Genomic DNA, 22614 nt, shown 5'->3' with positions numbered 1-22614 from the left:
GGGGTTTGGGGCTGGGTGAAAAAAGTGAAAGTATTAAACAAAAAACAACTCACAGACACAGATAGCAGACAAGAATATGGTCATTACCAAGGGGAAAGGGGGTTTGGAGTAGGTAGAAGAGGGTATAAGAGGGGTCAATGGTGACAGAAGATTTGACTTGGGGTGAATGCACAATACAATATATTGGTGATGTGTTATAGAACTGTATACCTGAAACCAATTATTAACTAATATCACACAAATAAATTCAATTAAAAAAGTTGATATGAACCTTGCCAGTAATTATATACTTTCCTCCTTTCTCTTCCTCTTTCTTGAAGTTATAACCACTCTTCTTCATTCTGCCTCTGTCTTACACTTGTGGGTATATGTGTGTTGTGTGTGTATATATATATTGTCAATACATACATATGTATCCCTAACCAAAAATTGCTTAGTTTGCCCAGCTTGGAGCTTTAAAACATATTGAATGTGTTCTTCTGTGACTTCATTTTGTTCCATATTATATTTATTAGCTACATCCATAGTGTTGTTTGGAGATGTAATTCATTTATTTCCACTCATTGTATAGCTTTTGTTTTTGCTATTACAAAAATGTTGTATGGCAGTTCTCATGCATAACTCTTGGTATATGTGTGCAATTTCTCTGAGTTACTCACCTAAGAATGAAATTGTTTGCTCATAGAGTAGACACAAGTTTAAAGATAATACCAAGTTGTTTCCCAAATTGGTGGTAGAAATTTATACTCCCTCCAGCAATGGTTTCTAGAACAATTTCAGTTGCTTAGATACAGGCACTAACTGGGCAGAGAAATAGGTTTAGCCAGATTGAGGGGTTGCCCAATGACTATGATAGAAGGGGGAAAAGCATAAAGATTTCATCAAAGGAGTGATTAAAACAATGCTTCATGCAAATTAAGCTAGAGAGAGTGTGAAGCAAGGATCTGAGTGAGAGATGCTTGATAAAGGGCTGATACAAAATCTATGAATTAGAAGTCCCTTCCGCTGCACAGCAGAGAGGGAGGTGGCGAGGGGTAGTTCTAGCCTTGGGCAGAGAACTAAAATCTTTAGAAAATTTTAAAAGAGAAGCTTTAGACTTCAAAGGGAGAACAGATTATGCAGATAGAATTGGGAGGAAGAAGCAAAAATGTCTCCTTGCACCTATCCTATATATATTTTTGCTCTTTTGTCAGAAACTGCTCTGAGGAAGTCCAAACATAGTGGAATCTAATGAGTTAAGCTTTGCATTCAGGTACATTTGAATGGCTTTGATCAGAGTGAAGGGGTGTCATTAGCAGTATAAACCAAACCCATTAAAACTATTTAGTTGAACTACATACATGAAACAAGAAAACAATATCAAAACAAAAACAGAGAGCATTTAAGTAGCTTGAGGAAAGTCACTCAGTTCACAAGTTGAAAAATGAAAATGCAAAAACTGGGTCCATCAACTCTAGTACCAAAGGTGCTGTTAGGTTGTGTGTCTGTAGTGGTGATTCTTAAGCATTTTTGGGATGGACTTCTTTGGGATTTAAAGGAAACTATGGTCTCTCTTTTGAGAATAAGCATAAACTTCCATAAGCACTACAGTTTGCATATCATTTCAGGGAGTTCCAGAGACTCTGAAACTCTATCTTTGGATGCCTCCTGGGCCAAGGACAGAAGCACCACAGAAGAAATTGTATAAGTTGTGTCCTGTAGGGAGGGACCAAGGCTGGTGAGCAAGGTGGGCACACAAGTCCTGCTGACCCTCCACTCACCAAGGCTGGGTGCTTTTAAGTAACTGTATTCAAAGACAGAAAAAGGTGCTTTTTCCTAATTTATGTACCCCCAAAAGATACTTTTTTATAATTCCTAAAAAGATGGGCTGAGGGCAAGCCCAGGTTGGATCTCTTATTGTAGATGGTCGCAGTGGTTGATCTAATCATTCTATATTGTAATTTATTTTTCAATAGGTTTGGTTACTAGATTATTAGAAAGTTAACATATACAAGCACCCTATTGTCCGCTATCTTGTTCCCCTGGGCTGTGTTTGCTTGTACCTGGAGGGCATGGAGACAGTTGCATCCTCCCCAGCACACCACAGTGTTATTGTACACTAAGGTACTCAAACAATATTTGATGCTTGACTGATTCTGGTTGGTAGATTATTTAAATCTAACATAAGTTTTAAATATAACTGCTTAGCAGAGTCTCAAGGTGTTAATGTTTTGTATTTTATTAAACTTTTCTTTTGGAGGTGAGGTGGACACTGCCCAAGGCTGAAAAGAAGGAATTGCACCCAGTTTCCCTTCCTACTGCTGGGGTGAGGGGGAGCAGGGATTAGAAATCAGTAATTTGGAAACTAGAGAGACTGTGACCAGCAAGTAGGGCAGGTGAGATTATGCCATTGAAGAGAACCAGAAAGGCTGAATTCAGTTTCTACTAGATACTTAAATACACTCTAAAAAGGGGAGTTTTCTCTAAATTGAAAGTGATGGAAATAGAATCGGAGATATTCAGGGAGATAAATGAGTGGGAGAGATTTATTGATGAAGCATGGGTAGAACTAAATGTGGAAGTTAAAACAGCAGAAAATGAGGTCCAGGAGAGGAAATTGAGGGAAGAGGCAGCATGTGTCAGGGGAGGAGGAGCCGTGGGGAACATAAAGTAAAGACAGAGCTGTGTTAAGAGTCTTAGCATGAGGGTGAGTTAGAACCTGAGGAATATGAAAAAAACCACTCCTCTGACATTAGGGACATGTCCTTGGAGCAATATAAACCTATGTATGCCTTTATTTCATTTTGTAAAGCCTAATTTCTAAATATTGTAGGTGTCCAATGAATGCCCAAATAAATGAGTAGCTACAAGAATGGTCTGTCCTGGCCAATGTGGCTAAATGACTATCAACCCATGACCCAGGAGGTGACAGTTCGATTTCTGGTCAGGGCACATGGGTGGGTTGCATGCTCAATCCTAAGTAGGGGGGCTGCGGGAGGGAGCCAATCAATGATTCTCTCTCATCATTGATGTTTCTCTCTCTCTCTTCTTCTCCCTTCCTCTCTCTGAAATCATTAAAAAATATATTTAAAAAAATATTTTTAAAAATAAAAAAATGGTTTGTCTGCAGGCCATGTGGAAGTGAGCCTCAGGGTCCAGAGTTTAACTGTCAGACTTGCTGCAGGCTCATTCTCAGAGAGTTAAATCAAGTCATAGATTATAACAGCAGTGAGAGAGGGAGATCAATATATAAGAATATACTCTGTTCTTTTTCATTTTATAATTTAGTTTTTATTCAAAGCAATTTTGTCTTCTTTGGCTCAGTGGAACTGATGCCTAATGAGGAAAGTGAGGCCTGGGGTGCTGGAGCATGGGGGAAAATGTGGACCAGCTCTGCATCAGATGGTTCCCTGACCCACTGTTCTGAAGAATTTGTTTCAATGATCTATTTCTTTTTTTTGTTTTTTCAAAATACATCTTTATTGATTTCAGAGAGAGGAAGGGAGAGGGAGAGAGAGGGATAGAAACATCAATGATGAGAAAGTCATTGATCGGCTACAGCCCGCAACCCGGGCATGTGCCCTGACCAGGAATCGAAACCCAATGTCCTGGATCCTAGGTAGATGCTCAAGCACTGAGCCATGCCTGGCTGGGCTCAATGATCTATTTCTGTGTAACAATCACTCTGAAACTTTACAGCTTAGAAAATAAGGACTCACATATGTGGTTGTAATCAGATGGGACCTGGGAGAGAAGCAAGGTGCAAGATGACTCCTCTCACATTTTTGGAGCTTTGTCAGTAGGTTTTATTTCCATGAGTCTCTTATCATTCAGTAATTCAGGCTTGGCCTTTTCTCAGGGAGATAGCATCAGTCCCAGAGTGGAAGCTGTAGCTGCTTACATCCTAGATTCCAAGACTCACACAACCACATTCCACACCATTTGATTGGACAAAGTGAGTTATAAGGCCAAGCCAGGGCTAAGGCTGGGTAAACGGATTCCACCTCTGTGGGAAGTTACAAAGCACTGTGGCCAGAATTTTCAATCTACCACAATTGTCACCTAAGCTCTGTGGCCTACTATTTATGGGCTTTTAAAATATAAATACAGTAAGTCCTTACTTAATGTCTTCGATAGGTTCTTGGAACTGTGATGAAATGATGACAAAACCAATTTTACCAAAACAGTGTTTTGGATCCTTGGTTAGGAATCTGCATTTGGGAATGTAAAAACACTTTCTGTCTGCAGTTGGTTGAATCCACAGATGTGAAACCCACAGACAGAAAGGGCTGACTATATTTGTTTGAAAAAATCCAGTAAAACTGGACCCGCAGATTTCAAACCCGGGTTGTTCAAGGGTCAACTGTATATTTAGATACATCTGGCATACAGTAGGTGCTCAGTATTTATTTGTTGAGAGTGTGATTTATTGAATAAATTACTTTAAAAAGCACGTAGCATAATCTATCATTTAGTAAATGTTGAACACTACTTTTTTTTAATAGAAACTATTCTCCATGATGTTGTTTCAAATATTCTCTTCCTTCATCTCTGATGCATGCTGTTTTATATGATTTTTTAATTTACCATGGTTCTCATGCACAGTGCAAAACTAATGCTTGATCCCTGCCCTCGGGGAGTATGAACTGCGCAGAAATGACAAAGAAGGTCCACTTGAGAAGGTAAGTGTTTGCTCCCTGTCAGATCATCAGATTCAAGGGAAAGTCCTGCATATGACCTACACGTGGGACCGTCTTGAATGATGGCAAAGACTACAGAGGAAGTAGAACCCGCGAGGGCCCTGGGGAGATTCAGAAGAGAAGGTAGGAAAATGGGGGGCAGCATGAGTGAAGGCACAACTGTGGGGATGACATGGAGTTTTGTGGGGAAATTGAGGGCCTGTATAGCATAGCGGCATCGGGTCGGCAAAGGCCAGAGGGAAAATCAGAGACGCAGACTCAACTCTACTTTTGGCATTAGATGCCAAAAGCTTCTGAGGCTCTTGAGGAAGAGAGTGTCATTATGAAAGGTTCTGGGTTTTATCAGACCAATGCAAGTGTTTTCCCTGAAGGTAGGTGCCAGGCTGACTCTCTTAGGCACAGATTCCTGATAGCTCTGAGTAAACAGAGCCTGGCCTGAGGAAGCGATCTGGACTCAATAGTATGTAAATAGGTATCTCCTCCCTTACTCTCTCTCTTTATTTACATGCCCAGCTAGAGCTGTGCTGCAGTCCTGTTTCTGCCAGGAACAGGTTCCCAGTTTACAAATCCCACCCTGATCTACATCTTGTTCCAGTTCCCAGTTAAAATAGCAGTTATAGAACTAGGTGTCTTAGCTAGGTGTGATACTTCGAGATTTGCAGTAATTAACAATTATCATGCGTTATTAATGAGATTAGAAGAAACAGGATAATGTCATCATTACATCTTTATAACAATGTGAGGGGACATGAAAAAAATAGGAATTGCCATAATGATAGCTTCTATAATAGGAAGATAGAAGGCATTTCTGATAATAGATCCACAAAGAAAGAACAACTGGAAGGTGTCTGAGAAGATGCATAAATGTGCAAAGTTGTTAGCTATTGGGGAGGTAAAAGGAAAAAACAAATAGTACCAATCTAGAGAGAGATTAGTAAATCCTCTGAAAATATTGGTGCCAGTCAACAAAGCTGCCAGGACTCCAATGGGGAAGGGATGGGGGTCCAGCCTTCCCTCTTAATTGGGATAGGGTGGGGGGTAATCAGTAATGCAGTCAACAACCCTTCAACACATTCGTATACATCTCCACCCCTAGGGAAGTATTGTATTTAAAACTCCGAATGTGAAAACATACAAACAACTAAAGAAACCAAGCACATAGAAATAATTTTATTTAAAACATTATAAAATACACATGATAAACATTTTGTGTTCTGGAATGAGAAATACAATATAGTACAAATATCTATTTTTCTTAATTAAGTTACATATTTGATGCTCCCAAACATACTAACAATTTTTAATGTTAATGAACATTTTTAATTGAATTTAATAAGTAAACTCTCAAGTACACATGATAGAGAAAGTGATAAAGTACATCTAATGCATTTTCAAAAAAGCCTAACATGAGGGATAAAGTTCCCTTTCAGATATCAACACCACTAAAAAACTATAACCAAAAGAATTGATATTGGTATAAGTTAGATGAATGGAAGAAAAAACAAAATAGAGATGCTTTCCCATAGACTGTGAAAATATATCTAGTTTATAGCTGGTATTAAAATAAATTCACAACTGATAGATTGTTAAAGGAATTGTTTTGGGATGTTTAGATATTCATTTGGAAAAAATAAAATCAGGCCTCAGATTTACATCATCTATGTATAGATTATAGAAAATAAGCCAAACTATAAAAAATACTTCTACTACAGGTGCATTTAGAAGTGTTTAATCATAGTTCAGGAATTTTTTATTACACTATAGAGGGGAAGGCCATCATTAAGAAAATTAAGGCAGTAAGGAATGAAAAATAAATTTTATCTCTATAAAAATAATATTCAAAATACATAAAGAAAAGAAAAATCAGAAAAATTTGGAGAGAAAAAATGGGGGCAATTTTTAAAATGACAAGTTCACAAATAAGAAATGCAAATGAAAAATAAATAGTAAAATGCTTGATTTTACCTTTAATTCAAAAATTAAAATTAAAAGATATACTATCATTGAATAGGTAGCATTGCAAAACATGATAATAATCTAATGGGTGAGAGCTTGAGAAAATAAACATAATTTATTTGGTGACTGTGGAAACTGATACAATATTTTTGTGAAAATTTAATTACTTTTTTAAAAAATTGACTCAGAAAAATTGTATTTTGTGTGTGTGCACTTTTGTGACTTTTAACACACAAGCTATTTGTTTTGTTCTATTGCTGTGTAGTATACCATTATACAGATATACAGACTAATTAGCTATTCTCTCATTCAGGGACATCTCTAGCTATTTCCCTGTTCCTTTCTTGGTCTTTCTTGTTTCTTCTCTCTTTATTGTATCTTGCTAGAGAGTCATTAATTTTATCACTTTATATAAAGAACCGGCTTTTGGTTCTACTGATTTGCTGTATTTTTTGTTTGTTTGTTTTCCATGTAATTATTTTCAAGCTCTACTGTTTATTATTTTTTCCTTCGGCTTGTTTGGGGTTTATTTTGCTCTTCTTTTTTATGGTTTCTTGAGATGGATGCTTAGGTTGTTGATTTGAGGCATTTCTTCTTTTCTAATATAAATCGTTGATGTTATAAAAATTTCTCTAAACCTTGCTTTTGATGCATCACACTAATTTTGATATGCTTTTTTTTTGTTCAATATATTTTTAGCTTCCATTGATCTATGAATTATTTATGGTTATTTTGTTTAATTTTCAATTCTTTGGAGACTTATCTTTCAAGTTATCTTTCTGCCATTGACTTCTAATTTCATCTCATTATACTTGGAAAACATACATTTTGTATGATTTCAATTTTTTAAAACTCATTAAGATTAGTTTTATGACCCAGAATATAGTCTATTGTGCTGAATGCTTTATATTTATTCTATAATTATTTGGTGGAGTGCTCTATACATGTCAATTAGATTCAGTTGGTTTATGGTGTTATTCAGTTATTCTACATACCTACAGAAATCTTATCAAATGTTACCAATGTATAAGTTGCTTTGCACAACCCCAACTGCATTATAGTTGCTTGTTTGGGATTGACTAAACTACTTGAATCTATATTTTTATGTCTTTTGACAATTTTAGAAACTTGAATCATAATTATTTCTTTTTATTTTAATATATCTGTATTGATTTCAAAGAGAGGAAGAGAGAGAGATAGAAAAATCAATGATGAAAGTCATCATTGATCGGCTGCCTTCTCCACGCCCCTGACTGGGGATCGAACCCCAATCTCCTGGATCCTAGGTCGATGCTCAACCACTGAGCCATGCCTGGCTGGGCTATCATGATTATTTCAAATATCTTTTACAGCATCACTTTATTTCTCCTCCTTTTTTAGAACTCTAATTCCACAAATGTTAGACCTTAAAAAATGTTCACAGGTCCCTGGCTTTCTGTTTATTTATTTTAATTTTAATGTATATTATTCATACTGGAAGATTTGTATTGAAAAGCCGTTTCCTGACTCTTTTCCCTGTCACTTTCATCCAGCAATTGAGTCTATCAGGAAGTTTTGTTGTATTTTTATTGTGTTTATTGAGTTTTAAATTGAATTTTTCAGATCTTAGATATTCATTTTGTTCATGATATCCTTAACTTCTTTTTTGAGACTTCCTATTTTTCTAGTAGTTTCAATAATATTAATGTTACTCGCTGAAATATAATAGTTGCTTGAAAGTCTTTGTCAGGTAATCCCCAGATACATGCCCTCTGTTTTGTCATGTGTCAATTGTCTTTTCCCACACAAGTGAAATATTCTGGGTTCTAAGTATGCCAAGTAATTTTGGATTGTATCCTGATATTTTAAATATTAGGTAATGAGACTCGGAATTTTGTTTTAATCCTATGGAAAATGTTGATATTTTTGTTTTAGCAGATAGTCAAAGGGTAATAATTTTAAGGCCACAAATTCCAACCTGTTTTCTGTGGACTTTTATTCTCACATGATTTCAGTTTTTAAAACCTTTGCAGTACATCTACAATCTGGCCCTCATGTAACTACCCAGTGATGTGTCTGGACTTTGGCAGTTGTCTTTATATAAAATCTGTCCATGTATATGTGTGTCTATTTCTTGATTATTCATTTCTTTTAATCTTTATGTCTATTCTTATCTCAAAACTCTCCTGATAACTTTAGCTTTTATAGAAAGTCTTGTATAATTAACATAATTCCTCCAATTTTTTAATTATATGTTTTTTTACTTTCTAGGACATATAAATTTTACAATAATCTTATCAGTTTCAATAAAATGGATAGCTGAGACTATAATTTAGATTGGATTAAATCTGTTAGTACTTTTGGAGATAACTGACATCTTAATGATTGTAAGCCTTCCCATTCATGGACATGGCATATCTATTTATTTATTTCTCTCAGCAATGTTTGCTTTTTCAGTGATAGTTCTTGGAAATATTTTGTTGCTTTTATTCCTCAGTAGTTATTGGATTGTGATGCCATTATAGATGATATTTTATAATTTCATTAAAGTTTTTTTTAATTTCTAATATATAAAGTAGTTAGCACTTTATTGTGATATAATTCACATACCATAAAATTACTTATTTAAAATATACAATTCAATGGGTTCTAGAATATTTAGAGTTTTGTAATAATCACCACAATTTACTTTTTTTTTGGAATTTTTATAAGAGGTTATTTGAGCCAAACTGATGACCTATGCCAGGGTCATGTCTCAAATGATGACCACAATAACAGTTTCACAGTTTCTTTTATGCATTTGAAATTAAGGAGGGGATGTAAGGAAGATTACATGAAAGTGGCATAATGCAAGACAGGGATAGGATTACAGGGTAGTTAAGACTATTTGCTCTCTTGGTGGTTACTTCTTAGAAGGAGGGGTCTGAAAAGAGGCATTTCAAAGGCATGCCACAATGGACTTTTAGAACATTTCATTACTTAAAAAGAATCCTGTACTCATTTCAGTCAGTGCCCCCTTCCCATTCTGTCAATCCCCAGCCCTAGGCAACCACTAATCTCTTTTGCCTCTATAGATTTGCCTAAAGATTTCCTCTAAACAGAAACACAACATATAATTTTTTGTGACTGCCTTCTTTCACTTTGAATATTTCTCAGTTCCATCCATGATGTAACATGTATATACCAAATGATATTTCATTGCATTGATATTCCATACTTTAATTGCCTAATAATCAGTTAGTAGTTGTTTCTCTTGTTTCCATTTTTGTTTATATTTTGGCTTTTATGAATACTGCTGCTATAAATATTTGTGAAAGTTTTTGTGTAAATGTATATTTTTGTTTCTTTTGGGTACATACTTAGGAGAGAAATTGTTGTGAATATATATATATATACATATATATACACACACACATATATATACACACATGTATATATATATATATATACACACACACACACACACAAACATTTCTTTTGACATTTCTTGCAGGCCATTTTTTAAGTTTGTTTGTTTTCTGGCAATAAATTCTCTCTTTTTTTTTTTTTTTCTGAAAAAGTCTTTCTTTTGCTTTGAAATTTTATAATTCTAGCTTGACAGTTTCAACACTTTGCACACTTTGTTTCATTGGTTTTTTTCTTGCATAATTCCTTATGTGAAGTTTGTGATTATCTTTTCTCAGTCCTTTTATGATATATAGTTCTTTTGTAGTCTGGCTGCTTTTTATTTTTGCTATTCATTTTCAGACATTTAATTATGATATTTCTTGGGGTGGTTTTCCTTTGTGTTTATCTTGTATCTTGATTAGGTTTTGATGAGGTTCTTGAGTCTCTGAGTTTATCATTTTTATAAAATATTGAACATAATTTGGCCATATTTTCTTCAAATAATTTTTCATCTCCCCCATTCCTTCTGTAACTCTAAATACTATTATATTAGACCTGTTAGTAGTGTACCACAGATCAGAGATGATCTGTTCATGGTTATTTTTTCAATCTTCTTCTGTGTGTTACATTTTGAATAATTTTTATTGCTGTATCTTAAAGTTCACTGTCATTTCTTCTGCATATGTGATTTACCCTGCCCAGTGAAATGTTTATTTCAGAATTAATTTACATCTCTTCATGTTTTATATTATTCTTTTTATTTATACCTTTCATTTTTTCTCATTCACTGGTATTTTATTTAAAATATATATATATTTGAACATAGTTATAATAGCTGTTTTAAAGTTCTTGGCTAATTTCATATTAAAAATGATTTCTGAAACTTTCTGTTTATATGGTATTTTCATTTTGAAATATATCACATTTTTCTGCTTTTTGGGGCATGCCTAATTATATTTAAGTGCTTCCATTATGATTTTTAGATTGTTAAAATGTTAGATTGTTAGGTGTATGGAATTTGTTCTTTTATAAAAATCTTTGCTTTTTATTTTAGTATAGTTAAGTGACATATTTCAGTTTCTTTCTTTTTTAAAATTTTTCTTTTGAATCATGCCTTGTTAGGCTAGGTCAAGAGTAGACTTTGAGCCCGACCGGGTGTGGCTCAGCGGTTAAGCATCGACCTAGGATCCAGGCTATCGGGGTTCGATTCCCGGTCAGGGCACATGCCCGGGTTGCGGGCTGCGGCCGATCAATGACTCTCTCATCATTGATGTTTCTATCTCTCTCTCTCCCTCTCCTCTCCTCTCTCTGAAATCAATAAAGATATATTTAAAAAAAGAGTAGACTTTGAGTTCTGCCCCACTACTGAGGTATGGCCCTCTTGATTAGCCATATATTAAATGCTACAAGTTATGGTTCTCTTCTCTGGTCAGACAATTTGTGGTGGAAACTCAAACAATTTCTGGTCTATATGATTTCTGGGATTTAGTCAGCTTACTGGGCTTATTGCTCACCGTATATGGCATGCCTCACCATAGTCAGCAATAGCACTGGTGGATATGTGGATTTCAGTAGTTACTTTTCCCCATAGATCCCTCTGTTTTGGAATTTGGCGCTGCAACTTCCAGTCACCCAGACTCCCTGAATTTCAGTCTCTGTCTCCTTCACTCAGTGAGACAGCCATGCACTGCTTGGAAGTTAGCCCCCATCCCAGTGCGGAATGTTCCTCCCAGAACAGAGTTTGACATAAAAGCACAAATGGAGATAAATAGATCATTTGTCAAAAATTTTAAAGGTTATAAATCAAGCTAACAAAATGTTAAATAAGATAAATTCTATCAACTTAACGAAAATGGCTAAATAAAAGTAGGAAAGGTCAGTTTCAAACTTGGAAATCTCAGACTCCTTAAATGTTCATCCTGCCTGCTCTCTGGTCCTCTCCACCCATGTGTGTTGAGCAACCTCTTGCATGGGCCCGTCTAAGCTCTGCAAACAAGCCCCTGCTATGTACACCACTGGTCTTGTCTCTTTTCGTGGAGGGAGTGGTTCTAAGGTGGTTATAAGTGAAAGTAAGGCTTTTACTTTTTTTTTATTGTATACTAAGCATGGTTTAAAAGTTTTACAGAAAGAGTGTTTTTATTTCTTGTGAAATTATATGTACACATACACATATGCATGTTTAAAAATCTTCACAAATGTAAATTCATAACTGAAACAGCTTCATTTTCCTCCCTCAGTAGAAGACCATTAAGTAAACTGAATTGAAACTAATATAAATTGTTTATGCATAGGTGTGCATGGGTATGAGAAAGAGGTGGTGGGGAATTCACATAAGACTACTAGTAGACTTTTGAGACTATTTTACTAAACTTTACTCCTTGAAACACTGCTCAGTGGAAAAAGTTAAATTTGACATAGATAGATTTCTCCTTAAAATAAATTAAGTAAATTCAAATATGTAAAGCATCAGATACTTGACTATAATAGCCACATGATAGATTTGGATTTCTACTTCTTCCACTCTCACACTTTCTCATATATATATATATATATATATATATAATTGGTAATCTCCTGCAATAATTTCTAAATTTTTGTAGCCTAGCTTGTTAGTGACTCAAAAGGGGGACATTTCAGGACTATTAAAGATTGGGGATATTGACAAAGAAAACTAAAGTTGGTTTATGCGTGCTTAGACTTTCTTTCCTTCTGCTTTTAGTGTTATTCAGAAGAATAGACTATTAAATTCAGAGAATGTGGCCTGTGCAAAAAAAAAAAAAAAAGCAAAAGCAAACTACCAAACAAACAAACAAAAGGGGAAACATGGCTAAAGACAATTTCTTATAAAAGAGCTAAATTTCAATTATTTAGCTTCCACTTGATGTCTGTGGAAATAGGAATTGGGTTAGAATGAAAGGATTTGATATAGCCTCAGGATCCCCATTCCACCTTCCTCCTGGTGGATATTTTAACAGGCCCTACATCTCCAGATAAATTTCAGGAGATCTTCTAGGATGGTAACAAAACAGTGATGTACATTTTTCTAAGGGACACCCTACAGATATGCCTCTTCCTGGGTTCAATTGAACATGGGCCTTTTCCAAGGTACAGGGGTAGCAACTTTGTTTTTTGCAGTTCTGTGTGGCTTGATGACGCTCAACCTCTGACCTGATCAATGTCTGTGGCCCTTGAATGTCAGGGCTTCTGCAGATTGCCTGGATTAAGGTCTCCATGTCAGAGCCTGTTATCTGCTGCAGAGCCCCTAATGCCATTAGCAAGAAAATGAAAGAAACTTCCAAACAACCTTCAGATCGATGCTAACATTATAACTTCCAACAGCTGCTGCTCAGCTTCTTTATTTGTTAGGACCTCCTCCTGTGTGGAACTTTCTTGACTCAAGTTTAATTCTGTCAATTTGACAAAGATGTTTCTAGCAAGCTGTTTTGTATCCAGGCCTGGGCAAAGCATAGGATAGCGAGGGTATTTCCCTCAACTGGAAAGAGAGAAATCACAAAGCATTTAGAGGATTGTGTATGGCCAAGGTGATTTGAATAATAAAATGTAAATTTGGAAGGTGATTTGAGAAGGAATATTCAGGCTGGAAGAAAGAATGTGAGGAAGTAGGGAAGAAGGGAAGAGGCTTCTCTGTGGAAGCAATAGCTTGTGGAACACAGGAGTGTTATCTCTTGGGCCTATGATACAAAAATACAGCAATTTTTATGGCATTGATTTCCGGCTCCTTTTTTATCAAGACTCAGCACAGAAATAACATAAAAACTCCCATGGAGCAACTCTGATTCTACTTCAGGGTGATTCAGTTCCTTGCAGTGAAGGGAGGAGGGAGAAAGGGTAAAACATTTCTGATAGTTGTTTCCTTTGTTTTAGGAAAAACAGTAATGGAAATATGGCCCTCTTCTACCTGGCTCATGAAATTCTAAAATGGGGTCTCTCCTGCACTGATATAAAAAAAAATCAATAGGCAGGGATTTCAGGCATCTAACAGCCCATTTTTACAGGGACAGGCATATAGTTCTAGAATTGTGTCTGTGGAACCTCTTCTTGAGGGTCAGTGACTGATCTTTCAAGGTCTTCAGGCCCTGAGAAAACTTCTCAGAGAAAATCATAGCAGCTCATTCAAAACTCTTAACAACCTGGGTCATACTTTTCCAATCTTATCTTCTTTCCCTGTTGTATTCACATCTTCTATTACTGACATACTCAGCTCCAAAATTTCTTTTGTACACACCAGGTCCTTTATTTGCTCACTATTTTCCTACCTTGAAGGCTCTTTCTTAGTGTTTCCTCCTCTTTACACCTACCCTTTTCTTCATAGCCCAGTTCAACCTAAACTTGCTCTACCAAGACTTTGCTAGCAACTCCCACACACAGTGAACTCCAATTTCTCTGAAATTCTGCATTCCTGACTTTGTTTATTTGGTACTTATCTAGTACCTTCTGGCATTTCTTTTGTGGCTTGCGCTCATATTTAATTTTCCATGTACGAATATCCTTCCATTTGTGTTAACCTAGTTTCTCTTATTAGAATATAAATTTTTGTGTATGGAACATTTATTTTTATCCTATGTAAACTTATATTACATTGCTCCATCAGTCTCTGTTGAATTAAAAATAGTCTAAGAAACTCACAGGCAAACTTTTGCTAAAGCAAAGGGATTCCTCAGTAAACAAAAATAAATTTTACATTTCCTGCTTGTTTTAGATAACTTAGACTACTAAAGATATAATTTTTCTGGAATTCATGCAAGTTTTTTTTGTCTTACAGGACCTGCAACTCATATGGGTTCCTTCCTACTAGTTGGCTACTGTGTTTCAAACTTATATTTTTTTTCCTGTCCACATTATCTCTAAATTTTAGAGCTCTGCTCTTAGACCTCCATTATTCTCTAACTATACTTATCCCCCAGGTAATTTAAGCCAGTCTCATGTCTTCAAGGACAATCTCTACACTATTGACTTTTAGCTGTATGTCTCCAATACGGACTTTACCTATGAGCCACACATCTGCAAATGTATATTTAATAAACACTGAAAATTCAACACATTCAAAATTGATTCCAGAACAACTGCTTGCATAACCTACTTCTTTTTAAGTCTTCCAAATCTTATACTTATTCCAGTTCATACAAAAAATGCTGAAGTCATTAAAAAATTAAATGTTTGAATATTGGAGATTGCAAACATATATAAACAGAATAAGATAATGAGCCCCCTTGTATCCATCACCCAGCTTCAATGACTGTCAGTATTCTGCCCTTATTTTATATATAACTTCCCCTACTCCCCACTTGATTATTTTTATACTTTTATTTTCTAGGTAAAACTGATGTACATTGAAATTCAAAACTTTTAAGTGTACAATTTTTAATAAATAGACACATCTGTGTAAACAGTACTCCAATTTAGATTAATAACATTATCAACACAGAAAGTTCCATCATGTCCTTTAAAAATTAATCCCTTACCTCACCTAAAGGCCACCACTAGTCTGAGACGTATCCATATTTTTCACCTATCAGTAGTTCATTCTTTTTTTCACTGAGTATTCATTGTATAAATATATCACAATTTGTTTATAAATTCTTCTGTTGATAGCTATTTATGTTGTTTAGAATGTTTAGGATATATTAATTAAATTGCTATGAACTTTTTTCCAGTCTTTTTGGGGTCATTTGTTTTCATTTATCTTGGTAAAATATCTAGGGGTAGAAAAACTAGATTATAGGTAGGTGTATGTTTAACTGCATAAAAGACTTTCATAATTTTATATAAACTTATTGACTACTTTTATACTCCACAAGTAATAGATGACCATTTAAGTTACTCCATGTCTTCGTCAACATTTATCATTATCAGTTTCATAATTTTAGCCAGTCTATTGGGTGTTTGATAGCATTTCATTGTGGATTTAATTTATGTTTCCATGATAATTTTTTGTGTATTTAACATATATTAGAATAAATTTTCTTTGTAATACTTGGTCCAGTCCTTTCCCCTTTTTAAAGATTTGGCAGTATATATGTTGTTTACATGTACTGTATGCAAGTTCTTTGTCAGAGAAATGTTTTGGTGATATTTTCTCCCAGTATGTGATTTGTCTAGTCATCTTCTTAATGGCCTTTTGATAACTAAGGCAAAATTTAATTAAGGCAAACTTCTTAATTTCTTTTATCCACTTATGGTTATTGATTTCTGGATCCTACCTAGGAAATCTTTCCCTCTTTCCAGCACACAATTTTTTTCTATATTGTCTTTTAAATGCTTTACAAAAGTTTTAACTCTTATGTGTAGGTCTTTTTTTGTTTTGTTTTGAAGTGGAGAATAAGGTTTATTTTTTCTTTTCATGTGTATATTCACTTGCTGCAAGACCGTTTGATTTTCCTTTTCCCTATAAATTGCTTTGGAAACTTGGTTGAATATCAATTGTATATTATGCCAATTTCATACTGTCTTTAATACTTTAACTTTATCATAACGCTTGATGTAAAGTAGATTAAGTGCTCAAATATATATGTGTATATATATATGTATATATAATTTTAATCAAAATTATTTGGATATCCTATCTATTTCATATTTCCATATAAAATGTCAAATTATCCCATAAACTTCTGTACAAAATCTGATGGGATTAGGATTAGAACTGCTTTGAGTCTGTAGACCAATTTGTGGAATATTGACATCATAAAGCATAAAATCTTAAACCATAGTCTTTCACTTATGAACATGATATAGTTTTCCACTTATTTAGATATTTCATTTCTGTCATCAGTTTGTTGTAGTTTTCAATATAGAGGCTTTGAACAGTGTTTATTAAAGTGTGTTTAAGTATTTTTATGCCAATGTAAATTAAATTTTTTTCTTAAACCCCAATTGCTGCTAGTGTATAGAAATATAATTGGCATTTGTATATTAAACCTGTAACCTGAAATCCTTACTAGTTCTAATATTTTTGTTGCTCACTTAATATTTTCTTTTAAAAAAAAAATATGACATCTGTATGTAAAAACAGTTTTACATCTCCCTTCTCTAATTTTACAACTTTTATTTATGTTTCTTGCGTGATTACATTAGCCAGAAATTCCAGTATAGTGCTGAATAGAGGGGGTGAAAATAAAAATCATAGCTTTATTCTTGATCTTAGGGGAAAATAATTTACTATTTTACTATTAAACCTGCCTGATTTTATAGTTGTTCTTCAGTAGTTTTAAAAAAGTTCTCTTTCTCTTTCTCTCTCTCTCTCTCTCTCTCTCTCTCTCTCTCTCTCTCTCTCTCTCTATATATATATATATATATATATATATATATATATATAAAATGTATATGGTAACTAGATTTTTATGTGTTTACTTTTGTCAAATATTTCTGTATTGAATTTCTCATATGATTTCTTTATGTTAGAATAAAGATTACAAATTAATTAATTTTAACATGTGAAGCCAACATTGCATTTCTGAAATAAACTTCACCTGTTCCAAGGTGTATTGCTTTTTATATATTGCTGAGTTCAATTTGACTTTATTTTATTGAGAATTTTTTAATGTTGATGTTTTTGAATAATGTCTGTCTTTCATGTATTTATTTGTAATATCTTTCTCAGGTTTTGGAATCATAATTATGCTGGCTTCATTAAATGGGTTTGTAGGCTTTTTATTGTTGCTCTATTTTCTAAAAGATACTTCTCAAATTAAATTTTTGGTAAAATTCTCCAGTGAAATGATGGGATTTGAATTCGTGTATATGTGTGTGTGTTTTGTTTAAAAATTCATTTAACATCTGTTTTGTTAAAAAATTCATTTTCTGTAATACATAAGAGACAATACAAATTCTCTTTTACCTAATTTCAGTTTTGGTAGGGTTTTTTTCAATATGTTCTTTTATTTCATTGGCATAATGTCACTCAAATATTTTGTTATTTTCCTTGTAATATTTCTAACTTCAGATATTAGCAACCAATATTTTCTTTTTTCTACTAACCTGCCTTGTTAGAAGTTTATTGATTTTTATAGATTCTCTCAAATTCATAGTTTTATCTTTGCTAATTTTCTCTTTTTTTGTCTGTTATTTTTCTTGGATTTCTGTTTTTGTCTTACTATTTTCTTTCAATGTTTACTTTGAAATTAAGTTGGTTTTTATATACTCCCTTTTCATATACTCCTTTAATTTATGAAGCTGAAATTCAGATAAGTGATTTTAAGTCTTTCTTGTTTTCTAAGCCCTGTGTTACTTGTATCCAACATATTTGATAGTGTGTTTTCATTATGATTCCTTTTTGAAAAATTTTCAATTTCTATTTTAATCACCCCCTCCTCCTTTCTTTTGCTCATAAGTTATTTCAAAGTATGCTAATTTCCAGATATGTGTAACTTTCTATGTATATTTTTAAATTAATTTCTAAATGAACTATACTGAGTTCTGCAATATGCCAGCCTTTTGATACTTATTATTGGCTCTTGTTTTTCTGTTGGACATATGATCTATCTTGTTGAGTGTTTTGTGTGACTTTAAAAAGAACGTATACTCTTTCTTTGGTTTAGTGTTTTATAAATATTGATTTGATTAAGATCATTGAATGTGTTGTTTAGATCCTATTTACCTTTGCTGATATTTTATCTAGTTCTATTTTTTACTGAGAGATATAATTAACATTTTCAGCCATAGCTGTGGATTTTTCCTATTTCTCCCTTCAATTTTCAGTTTTCTGTTTAACTTCTCAATTGGCTTTTAAGTATATCATTTTACATTGATTATTTTATTTTATTTTTTTATTGGATTGATTGGAGTAACACTAGTTAACAAAATTATACAAGTTTCAGGTGCACAATTTCATGACACATCATCTGTACCTTGTATTGTGTGTTCACCACCCAGTCTTACATTAATTTTTTAATAGTATCTGTTGGGATTACATTATGATGATATCATTCTTGACACCATACCTCAGCATGTTCTCTAACTGTTCATCCAACTCTGTTGACTATATTTTCAAAACAAATCCAGAATTTGACTTTATCAAACCATCTCCACTCTAGCCATCTCAATTTAAATCATCATGCTCTTTCACTTTAGCTATTGTAAAAACTCCAAGATTATTCATTTGTCTCCATTCTTGCTCCAAACACAGCCACCAGAGCCAGATCTTGTTCAGCTCCAGTGAGATCACATCTGTTCTCTGTTTCCCACTACACTCAGCATAAAGGCTGATGTCCTGCCGTGACATGCAAAGCCTGCATGATCTGCTGCATCTCCACCCAGTCACCTTTCATAACTTCCTTCTTATTCACTCTATGAAAAAAGGGATCCTTGCCTTTTCCTTAGCATGTCAAGGCCTTCTACAGCAGGGCCTGTTATTTGCTCTTCCCTTTGCCTGGAACACTCCAGAATTCCTTAGGTTACTTTGCTCCTTTAGATTTTCACTGAAATCTCATCTCAGTGAGGTTTTTCTGTTTTGTTTTTGTTTGTTTTTCTGATAACCTTATCTAAAAATGCTACTCCTCTTAACCAGTCATCTTTCCGGCTTTAGTTTTCTCCTTAACACTTATAACTCTTTGACATGACATTTATTTTACATATTTATTTTGTTTATTATAGACTCCATTCATTTCCCCCACTCCCAATAGATTGTAAGCTTTGTGAGAACAGAGTTTTCTCTGGTTTTGGTTACTGTTCTTTCCCTAGTGCCTAGACTAATGTCTGACCTTCTTACTAGTGATACAAGTTGAGATGCCAGATCATTTTCTTAGGCCAGGATATTTCTTTTTCACTTCTCAGTGGTTCTGATTAATAATCTTTTAATATTTCTTGATAAATGGTGAGTTAATCTTGAGTACCATTAAGTGAAGGTGGTTTTGCTTCCTCCCCTGGGTACCTTGTTTCCATAGTCCTAACTGTTCTAACAGTTACAAAGTTTTTCCTAATGATTAACCTAAATTCTCCCTCTGTTGAAGCAGAAGCCCCATTAGATCCTATTCTGTCCTTGTTGACTAATGAGAATAATTGGTCTCTGTCCTTTCATAGACTTACCTTTCTGTATTTGTGGACAGCCATTGGTCAAAGAAGTATGTCAGCAGGATGGCCACAGGGGGACCAGCCAGGCCCAGAGCAGGCATCAGCAGCTCATCTCCACACAACAGGAATGAATAAAAATTGTTTAAATAGACAGTGAGATTATGTGATGAAGGAAGATCCTAACTGGGGTTGTGTTCAGGTTTTCTATTGATAAATAGACACATTTAAAGAAACTTAAGACTTGTAAGCAGCCACTGAGCTGACTTGAAGCTTCATTTGATTGACAATTAAGACTCTTTTCTGGATGCTGCTCTTCTTTCTTTATAAAGGTACTTTCTAGTGTCAATCTTTATAGACACTATTGTAACTCTTACTACTCCTTCTAGACTCCCTGTTCTAAGTAAGTTTTGTAAAGTATCCCGTGTTTACAATTTTGTGGAATATTCTCTATTTGAGTTGCCAATTTTGCATTTAATTTAATTTATTATTTACTTTTTTGGTCTAAATAAGGGTATACTTTCTGAATCCAGTTGCTTTCTCATAATTTTTCACCAATGCATCTTCATTTTCAGCATGAAGTTGCCCATTTATTTGTAAGTATAGCCAAAGATAATACAGAGAAAGCAATTTTGTTTAATTAGCTGAATCATCATAAAATGGAAGGATAGTGTGATGAATAGAAGGAACTCTGGCTCAGTTGGGAGACATGAGTTGAAATTCCACCTCTTTCACTTAATAGAAATGTGACCCTTGGGAAAATTTGAGTTACTGAGCTGCAGTTGTTCATGTTTAAATGAGGTTTTAGACCAGATTAACTCTAAGGTTCTTTTTAGTCTCTTAGTTTTATAATTCTGTAAGGGAGGACAACTCCAAAACTCTTTTACCATAATGCTAAGTTTATTATCCATGAATTTCATGTTAATTAACAAGATCATTAGAGAGCTAGTGTGAGCTAGAGTTCACAATAGTATGGACTAGAAAGAATCTCTTCAAGAAACTGTGAGTAAAAACTAATTCATATTAACTTTTTGTTCCTTCCAAGATGACGATGAAATAATTTTTATTATGTGTTAATGGAATGTGTATTGAAGAAATTTTGACATTTCTTTTTGTTGTTGTTGTCCATGGTACAAGGATTGGTCTTAAAGTAGCCAGTGAAGAAGCAGCTGGTGTTTTATCTCAGGTCAAGATTTCTGGCCATGTCAAATATGTCATGGGACAAACTTTAGAGTTACAGCTGCTTATCATTCATGACTTGTCACCCAAGATTAACATCATTGGCTAAGGCTATGCTGGTGACATTATAAAAACTTATGATAGTACTCACTGTAAATCCAAAGTCACAGCTGGTGTACCTGTCTGAGTCTTATTTCCTGTTGCTTCAACACTTGTCTATATCATTTTAGAGAAGGTCAAGCTGCCAACCATGCCATCTCACTGTATGACACAAAGTGAGAAAGTTTGAGATCAGATGAAATGGGTTAAGGCCTTGATAATTAACAAGGTAAAGGACAACCTTATAGCAACTGAGATGGGGCAGGGCATTAGAGAAAAGCAAGTGTGGAGGGGAGAAAGATGAAAGGTTTAGTTTTGGACAATTTGAATGTGAGGTTCTTATTAGACATCCATGTGGAAATGCCTAGAAGGCAGTTAAATATTTGAAACGGGAGATTAGGAGGAAGTCTACATATAATATATACCAAGTGCTATCTTCACCCAATTTTGAAGTCCTGGCTAAAAATTCTCAATTCCCGTTTTCAGGCAGTTTGTTAAGCCTTGCCTTAACTACTTCCCATATTAAGTGGGTTACAATACGCAAATACCCAACTTTGAGAAGTTTCAGATGTAACATACAGGAACAGAGCCCCTTTTTCTTGGGGCAACAGAATTAGTCAAAATATCCAATCCCCAGGAAGGAGTAAAGCCTACTCCTATAGTTTAAGTTTGCTGTTACCCTGTTCCCAGATACAACACTGTGTGGCCCTGCATGGCAGCCTTCTCTCATGTAGATCTGCAAGTAACAAAGAGTTATGCCTTTCATTTATCCATGCTTTTTGTTTTGTTTCCCACCATTTTAAGAATCTCTAAATCTTATAAAACAAGGTTACAATTAGAAATATAAACGTGGAAATCTCTGGTACCAAACACTGTGTCTGGTACACTGTAGGAGGTAATTAGAAAAACATCAACAGCTTCGTCTTTAGTGTTGCAATGTTACTGCAATTTAGCACTGGATAGCTGCACAGTTGATATCACTTGAATCTTCCATGTAAGAGGCACAACCTGGTTTTATGAAATACACACCGGCTTGGAGACCTCCAAGGTGACTATTAATATCATTGCTCTTTCACCCCTGATGGTTCTGCCACAGAGGGCATCATGATGGGGAAAAGTCATAGGATTTGCTAACATGACTGATAAGGATCAGAAAATCAAGCTGTTGATCTCAGTGTATATAAAGGAATACCAACCAGGCTCTAGCAAAGGAAATCAATTCCAAAACATGTAGCAGATAGACCGATAACCACAGGTAGAGCTCTTTGGTAAAATATTAACTGACTTGACTTGGATATATAAAGATCTTGTG

This window comes from Miniopterus schreibersii, assembly GCF_964146895.1.
Source record: "Miniopterus schreibersii genome assembly, chromosome: 10".
In the NCBI taxonomy this organism is placed as follows: Eukaryota; Metazoa; Chordata; class Mammalia; order Chiroptera; family Miniopteridae; genus Miniopterus; species Miniopterus schreibersii.
Note: the sequence above shows the minus strand (reverse complement) of the source record.